Below are 9,418 nucleotides of genomic sequence, written 5' to 3'. Positions count from 1 at the left end.
GCAAACGTAATATGGGGTCAAGAGTAAGGCCAGCAGGCAAAGCATAAGGACTATAGTCCTACATACAGAGTTGATCCTCTTTATTTGTAGGATTCCATATTTGTGAATTCACCTACTTGCTAAAATTTACCTGGAACCCCCCAAATCAATACTGACCGTGCTTTCGCAGTCATTTGTGGACATATTTGAGTCTCTAATGCCAACGTTGTCAGCTGAAGTTGCAGAAGCTGACCTCTCATTCCAGCTTATACTCCAAACAAGCCCTTTATGCGATCTATTTGTGCCACGTTATTTTGCAGTGTTTGTGATTTGCCTAAAATTTGCTGGTGACTTCACGGCTTAAAATGGCCCCAAGCACAGTACTTAAGTGCTGTCTAGTGTTCCTATGTGCAAAAAGACTGTGATGTGTCTTACCGAGAAGATACATGTGTTACATAAACTTCCTTCAGGCATAAGTTATAATGCTCTTGACTGTGAGTTCAATGATAATAAAAAATCAACAAATGTATGAAATAGGGGCGCCTGAGTGGCTCAGTCATTAAGCGTCTGCCTTCGGCTCAGGTCATGATCCCAGGGTCCTGGGATTGAGCCCCACATCGGGTGCCCTGCTCAGCGGGAGGCCTGCTTCTCCCTCTCCCACTCCCCCTGCTTGTGTTCTCTCTCTCTCTCTGTCAAATAAATAAATAAAATCTTAAAAAAAACCCCATGTATTAAATAATGTGTCTTTAAACAGAAATACACATAAAAAAGGTTATGTGTTGGGGCGCCTGGGTGTCTCAGTCGGTTAAGTGACTGCCTTCAGCTCAGGTCATGATCCCAGGGGCCTGGGATGGAGTCCTGCACCGAGCTCCCTGCTCAGCAGGGAGTCTGCTTCTCCCTTTCCCTCCATCCCTCCCCCTGCTTCTGTGCGTGCTTTTTCTCTCTCAAATAAATTCATAAAATCTTTACAAGTAAATAAAAAAAAAAGAAAAGGTTATGTGTTGGTCTTCTGATGAAAACATTGTGACCAGAGGCTTTCAGGAACCTAATCTTATGTTTTCCCTACAGGCAGTGATCCCTGTGACTTTGTTGAACATAACCACCACAAACAATGAGGATCAAGCGATTTGCAGTAGGTGAGAGCACATTTTGTACTGTAAGCTTTCTAGCAGCCAACATAAGAGAAACAAACATGACTAGTTACGTGATTCAGTTTGTCCATAAAATTATTCTTATGCTCTTGGGGCGCCCAGGTTGCTCCGAGTGTTGAGCGCTGGCTCTTGATTTCAGCTCAGGTCATGATCTCAGGGTCCTGGGATCCAGCCCCACGTCAGGCTCTGTGCTCCATGGGGATTCTGCCTTGAGGATTTCTCTCCCTCTCTGTCTGCCCCTGCCCCTGTTCACACTCTCTCGCTCACTCTCACTCTCTTTCTCTAAAATAAATAAATCTTTAAAAAAAATATTCGTAGGCTCTTTACCATAGCATTTGCTTGACTTTTCACTTGTACTATCTCTAAATGAAATTCTCTAACTTCTAAATAATCAAAACCCTCCTTGATCTGGCTTCGATATACCTTTCTAGACTAAGAAGCTCTTTCAATTCACAAATTATGCAGAGTGACAAATATTGGTGACATTAAAATCAGAGAAACATTTCTCCCATGGGTTCACAGAGAGAGGGCACTATGATTAATGAACAACAATGGACAATGTTCTTCCAGTAAACAAAGATGAATTTCATAAGGACCTTTCTTTTATGAAATACAAAGATAGTTTTAAAGCCCACAAAGCAGAATGAAGAAATTCTCAAAGATGCAGAAAATATATTTCACAGATTTTTAAATTATATTAGAAAGTCATAATGACAATCATTAATTCTGAGAACTATAAGATCAGAGTGTCATAATCTCACCAATCAATTATGAATTCCCCATAATTCATATGTGTTCTAGAATTGGAAGGTGAAGATTTGTAATTCCTCTGGCTGAACAGTTATCAACAACAGACTCACTAACTGAAATCTTTGTCAAGGAATATAATTAATTATACTCATTTAAGTTTTAGGAACTCAAGTTTCTTTGGGGCACTGAAGCGTCCATCAGCACACAACAAGCACCTAAAATATTTTATTAACATTAATCAGACAATGAAAGCATAACACTCTCCTGAGAGACCTTTCTTATAAATAAATAAAGTATAAGATCTCTGCTTTTATAAGGTAACACAGCACTTACAGTACAATGGGGGACGTTTGTTAATGAGGAAGGAAATTTTTTTAAAGCACTTGTGATCCAGTGTTAGTAATTATTTTTCAGATAGGCTTTCCCTTCAGAGATTCCTGTCTTATCTGTTTCTCTAGTTGTGCTCCTATCAATGCAAATGATTTTATATTTTGTAATGCTTATTTTCCTCATATCAAAATTTAAAACGGATAAACAAAAACAAAAAGCAAACCTTTTCCCGTAAACCTAATTATGATTTATCCTTCCTGTATAATGCTGAAATTCGTCTCTCCTCTCTATTTCTCCCATTTCTTCTTGCAATTATAATTAATGATTTGAAATTTATTATTTTAATGAATAAATGCTTACCTGCTGTTGAGAGTTCAGTTTGTATCAGGTCAGTGGTTCCTTCTGTATAAATGGTGAGTTTATTCTTCAAGCCTACTTCCCTAATTAGTCCTTAGTGGAAAGAGGAGGGAGAGAAAAAAACAAAAAAGTGCCCACACCTGTAGATAGGGAGGAGTTTATGGTGTCAGGTGAAAATCATCATGCATACAGCACCAGTATTTTCACTGAATCTCTTCCTTTCTCTCAGATTTAGACTTATGGTGTAAAAAACAGTGAATACTAATCTTGATTTAAAGATAGACATTTTCTAGACCCCAAACCCACTATCTGTTAAGATCTCATGAAAGAGAATAAAAAGGAATGGGACCCAGGTGAATGGGGTACAATAAGAAAATGACAGAGAGGTAATGACCTCATATATTTTCTTTTTTTTTTTTTTTTAAGATTTTATTTATTTACTTGAGAGAGAAAGAGCAAGGCACAGGGAAAGAGCATGAACAGGAGGCAGAGGCAGAGGGAGAAGCAGACTCCCCACTGAGCAGGGAGACGGATGCGGGGCTCGATCCCAGGACCCTGAGATCAGCACCCTAGCCAAAGGCAGACGCTTAACAGACTGAGCCACCCAGGCACCCCTATACTTTCATCTATTTTGAAGAAAATTATTTTGCTACCCTAAACTTCCAAAGTTGACAAAGGGATACTCTCTAAAGAGTATACTTGTGGAATTGAGAGTATTTTTGATAATCTAATTCTCTTACCCTATTCTTTTAAATGAGAAGTCAGAGTTTACTTGCTTCCCTCAAATGGCTGCAATTTCAAGTGACATGTAGACACTTCCATGGGCATCTTGGCCCACAACACAATACCTGAGTTTCGGGATAAGAAGCAGTATGAATGTTTCAAGGGCATGTGAAGAGTGCTTCGATTTGAATGTGGTCACATGGAAGGATACTGTTTATCATCTTTATGTCCCATAAAGTCAAGATCAAATGAAGGGGAAAGTTAGGGCATTCTTTTTTTTTTTTTTTAAGATTTTATTTATTTGTCAGAGAGAGAGAGAGAGTGAGCACAAGCAGGGGGAGTGCCAGGCGGAGGGAGAAGCAGGCTCCCCGCTGAGCAGGGAACCTGATGAGGGACTCGATCCCAGGATCCTGGGATCATGACTGAGCCAAAGGCAGATGCTTAACCAACTGAGCCACCCAGGCATTCCTTCTTTTTTAAGATTTATTCATTTATTTTGAGAGAGAGAGAGAGAGGAAAAGAGAGAACAGGGGTGGGGAGGGGCAGAGGGAGAGGGAGAGAAACTCAAGCAGATTCCCCGCTGAACATGGAGGCCCAAGCTGGGCTTGAACTCTTGAACTCTTGAGGTTATGATCTGAGTTGAAATCAAGAGTCGGATGCTTAATCAACTTAGTCACCCTGGGGTCCCTGGGGCATTCTTTACTTGAAGTTGCTTGTTTAAGTAACACAGTGGGTAGCTGGTAGCTGAAAGTGACTGGAGAAATTGTATTAGATGACAATTACTGGATGTGAAAAGCAGACTGTTTTCTTTTTGATCCGGGTATATTGATAACTTTTTAAAAAATTTTATTTATTTGAGAGAGAGTGAGTGAGTGGGGGGAGGGGCGGGGGAAAGAGCCTGAGGTGGGGTTTAGTAGCAAAGAAATACATTCAGTGGCAGCAACTCTTAAGAAAAGCTAGTTAGGGGCGCCTGGGTGGCTCAGTCGGTCAAGCGTCTGCCTTCGACTCGGGTCATGATCCCAGGGTCCTGGGATCGAGCCCCGCATTGGGCTCCCTGCTCCGCGGGAAGCCTGCTTTTCCTCTCCCACTCCCCCTGCTTGTGTTCCCTCTCTCGCTGTGTCTCTCTCTGTCAAATAAATAAATAAAATCTTAAAAAAAAAAAAAAGCTAGTTAGAATACAAAAATGGCTCAGTTACTTTACACATGATAAAGCCCAAAAGGGAAATCTGAATTTTTCTATGCTCTTGCTTTCCTTCTTTCCTCTCCCTTCCTCAAAGCTGAGTATTTCTTGACAATGAATGAAACATGAGAGGATTTAGAAGGCTTATGTTTGGAAACTAAGCCAACCTGAATGATTTACATGCTAAGTTTGACAGGCGCACCTGCATAGTTTTGGTTGAGAATGCCAGGAAATTCTATCTAACCAAATAAAGGAAAGTAAATCCCTTAAGTTTAGGTTCCAGTTCAGGTGTCTAATATTTAAGCAAAACCTGTTTGTTAAACATATACCCAAATTAAAGTTGGGGAAAATGGAAGGGTTCCTAAAAAATAAGAATTTTAAACGACTGACAGTGTACTAAGTTCTGCCACATATCTGTACAGGATACCCATTCGCCTCCCAAATCACAAGTTACCTTCCTTCTTTTACACTATGTATTTATACTTTATGTCTTTCATTCCAAAATATATTTTTACACTTGAAAGTTGGTGGCAAGTGGCACTCTCCACTCGTGGAGAGGAGTTGGACTGTAGTTGGCATGACTTGTGCGTGTGAGAACTTAGGTGAGTGAAGATACTATGTAGGAGGATAGCCATCTGAATTATTGGGATCATGAGCACTTGAATTTTAATTTTATTTGGGTCTATAATTAACTCTTAAATTCTTCACAAAGGGTATACCAAAATTTAGCCTTTAAAGAAAATATTGTGTATGTTTTGGATTGCCTGCTATCTGCCAGAAGATACTGTAGATCTTTCAAAATTAGATCACATAGTTTTCAAAGCTGTAAGAGGGTAATATGACCAGTTCATGCACGGTGAAGAATATCACTCAGCAAAAGTGGAGAGTAAAAATTCCCGCTGAACAATAACTGTTGAGTAGATGTTCTGAGAGGAACAAGAGACTTTAATCTAACTCCTCCTTCCCCATCAAAACATCATGACTAATGATAAAAATCAGTGAGTTTGGGCTCTATTCATCACTCTACTTTTTTTAAGAGATTTTATTTATTTTTGACAGAGAGAGAGAGAGAGCACAAGTAGGCAGAGCGGCAGGCAGAGGGAGAGGGAGAAGCAGGCTCCCCGCTGAGGAGGGAGCCTGACGTGGGGCTCCATCCCAGGACCCTGGGATCATGACCTGAGCTGGAGGCAGCCGCTTAACTGACTGAGCCACCCAGGTGCCCCTCTTTTTCTTTTAAGATTTTATTTGTCACAGAGAGAAGAGAGTACAAGCAGGGGGAGTGGCAGGCAGAGGGAGAAGCAGGGTCCCTGCTGAGCAAGGAGCCCGAAGTGGGACTCAATCCCAGGACCCCAGGATCATGGCCCGAGCGGAAGGCTTAACCAACTGAGCCACCCAGGCGCCCCTATTCATCACTTTAAAAACAAGAAGTTCTAAGTTTCCAAGTGAGGGGTTTTATAGAGATTTTGTATTATCTTTTATTTCTATATGCTTTGCCTGGCATATAACAGGCAGTACAAAGTACACAAAAATATTTTCTTTAAATGCTGCACTACTAGTTTCCTTTCTTAAGACTTTTCCTCTAAAATCCTTTAATGTTCTCCTTAACTATTATTTCCTTTTTTTAAAAAAAAATATTTATTTCACAGAGAGACACAGCGAGAGAGGGAACACAAGCAGGGGGAGCGGGAGAGGGAGAAGCAGGCTTCCCGCGGAGCAGGGAGCCTGATGTGGGACTCGATCCTAGGGCCCTGGGATCATGACCTGAGCCAACGACTGAGCCACCCAGGCGCCCCTAACTATTATTTAAGAGGATATTGCTTCTGACCCTTTTACTAAGCTCCTCAGGGTTCCACATGATAATGTGGTCTCCCTCACTGCAATGAGCATTACACTGAACTTGTTTAACTAAAGCTGTGTTCTTGGTGGTTTCTGCCTGGAGGGTATCAACAGAATTATGGTACCTTCTATCATAACTGACAAGATATTCTAGGTTAGAAAGAAAAATAATTAGAAATTGCAGTTATTTTATTTTGCAAATAAATAAAAGCAAACCAGACAATATACTGTAGTGACTAGAAAAGATTTTTAATATATTTAAGTGATAATTTATTCACATGTATATACTTATTGTTTCAGGATTTTTCCTTTAGTGCCCACGGTTCTTGGTCATGCTGCTTTGAAGAATGAAGAGGTAGACCAGATGAAGAGTGGTGGGCAGCAAAGCAAAGTTTATTGAGCGATATAGTACAAAGCTCCCAAAGAGAGAGGGGACCCCAGAGGGTTGCATTGGAGTTTCAAAGTCTAGGGGTTTTTAATGAGCTCTTTTGCGGAACTATCTTAAGCAACCAGCGTGTACTTAGATATGCTAATCAGGGCTTTGATCACGATGGGCTGATGGTCTTTTGGGGCTGACATGTGGGGACTTATGTCTTAACTGCCCCAGCTTGTGATAGTGACAAATGCTTTGTGGTTAATTGTTTCATTTTAGGACGTTTTGCAGAGGTCATTTCTGCAAAGGCTGCAAAACAAAATGCCAGTGCAGTCTTGTCTAAGCTGCAAAACAGGATGTTAGTACTGTTTTGTCTTAGCTCTCCTGACTCCATGTTTTCTTGCTGGCCCAGACTACCTAACTGTCCAACTAACTCCGAACATTCCCCTCTCTGAAGAAGTGACCCTAACTGCCGTTAGGGAAAGGGAGTGATGACCTACCTGCTTCTTGCCAGTCAGGGGCGCTGCCAGGGTACCATCCCCAGAGGTCTGAGGGTCCCTGGTAGGTTGGTAGGTTTTTATTTGCATGACTGGACCCTCTAATAGTTCCTGGTACCACAGAAGGCAGCTCTCTGTGAGCCAGTGATTGCCATCGGTTGACAGGAGACCTTGAATTTTATGGGGGGTGTGTATGGTAAGATCCTCTTTCAAAAGGGCGCTGCCACCACTGCCTGGGTTAGGATACCCAAGGCCATTCCCTTTCTTTTCGTCACATACAAGTTGTTAGCCCTCCTGATAAGAAGACTTAAAGCTGGGGCACTGAGCAAGGCCCCCTTGAGGTGTTTAAAAGCTTTTTCTGACTCTGGGTTCCACATTAATAGGTGGGTACCGGCTGTCTGGGTGTCCCTGAGCAATCGATAAAAAGGGTGTGCTATTTCTCCATACCCTGGTATCCACAAGCAACAGTACCCTGTTATGCCCCCAAAACCCTTTGTTTTAGGGTTTTAGGGAGAGGGTAGGCGGTAATAGGCTGAACCCTAACTTCTCCCAGTCTCCTTGTCCCCTCTGTGAGGACAAAGCCCAGATACTTGTCAGATGTCTTGCATAATTGAGCCTTGGGCTGAGAAACCTTATATCCTCTTGTATCCAGGAAGTTGAGAAGTTTCTGGGGGCCAGTTTGAATGCTTTGCTCAGAGAAGGCACATAATAGATCATCCACATATCGTAGTAGGATGCAGTTTTCAGCTGAAAAATCTGAGAGATCTTGGGACAGGGCTTGCCCAAATAAATGGGGACTATCTCGGAATCCTTCAGGTAAAAGTGTCCATGTTAATTGGGTGGTCAGATTAGTGGGGTTTTCAAATGCAAACAGAAACCGAGAATCTGAATGAAGCAGAATGCAAAACAAGGCATCTCTTAAGTCTAAAACTGTCTGAGGGGACTTGAGCCAGTAGGGCATAAGGGTTTGGAACCACAGGTTTCTTTTTCTTTCCTTTCTTTCCTTTCCTTTTCTTTTTCTTTCTTCCTCCCTCCCTTCTTTCTTTTGTTTAAAGATTTTATTTGAGAGCTTGAGCAGGGGGAGGGGCAGAGGGAGAAGCAGACTCCCCGCTGAGTGGGGGAGCCCATGAGGGGGCTCAATCCCAGAATTCTGGGATCATGACCCGAACCTAAGGCAGATACTCAACTGACTGAGCCACACAGGTGCCCCCTTATTAGGTTTCTGTACCCCCAAAATTGGGGTGTTATATGGGCTGTTGCATTGTTTTAGGAGCCCCTGCTGCTTTAGATTATTTATGATTTTTATTAGGCCCTCCCTTGATTCTGGTTTACAGGGTATTGCTTCCGACAAGGGAAAGTTGTGGGGTCTTTAAGGTGTATGTGGACAGACACTGCAGTTAAGGCTTGACCCACTTCTTCTGAGTTGCCCAGGCCTGGGGATAAATATAAGCCTCTATTAAGGGGAGGCAATTGCCAGTCTGTCCGGGGGTTATCAACATGAGAATTCCCAGATTAGACATATTATCTCTATAGAATTATCATGTGTGGGGCTCTCAGTCATTATTAAGAAGGAGTGAGAGAAAATTAGATCTCCCTAGTGCATCCCAGTGGGTGAGAAAAAAATCTGGTTGTGGGTTGTCCAGTGACGCCCTTAACAACAACGTTGTGGTTAGACAGTTGGCCCAGGGTGGAGAGTAGAACAGGAAAGGTGTCTCCAGTATCAAGAAGGAAATTGACTGGCTTTGCTTCTATCTCCAGAATTACCTGAGGCTCTGGGTTCCCAATGGCAAACTGTTCAGGGGGAGCCACTGTGAAGAGCCCCAGGTCCCATCAGTCCCTGTCTGGGGTGCTGGTTGTCTGAGTCCTTGGAGACTGAGATCTCAAGGGCATTCAGATTCCTAGTGTCCTCCTCCACATGTAGGACAGGGGTTGCAGGGCTTTGATTTTTGCCTTTGAGGGCATTCTTGCTTCCAGTGCCCTGGGCGGCCACAGAAGTGGCATTTGGTATCAGCGCCTTGAGGGGCTGAGTTGGTAACAGTATATAAGGCCGAAACTAGGGCCTCGGACTTCTTAGTCTCTGTTCTTGTTCCTTACTCTCCTCTTGGTCCCATTGCAAAAGACCTGGTTAGCAGCTCATAAGAGCTCTTCTAGGGTCCCCCCTGGGCCAACTGCCAACCTTTTTCGAGTATTTGGGGCCGACTGGTTCACAGATTTGTCTTTGAGAATGATCTCGGCCTTGGGA

The sequence above is a fragment of the Mirounga angustirostris genome, unplaced genomic scaffold (assembly GCF_029215605.1).
Source record: "Mirounga angustirostris isolate CCGP_5_RB_7025 unplaced genomic scaffold, mMirAng1.0.hap1 SCAF_8, whole genome shotgun sequence".
In the NCBI taxonomy this organism is placed as follows: Eukaryota; Metazoa; Chordata; class Mammalia; order Carnivora; family Phocidae; genus Mirounga; species Mirounga angustirostris.
This window is presented reverse-complemented; position numbering follows the sequence as displayed.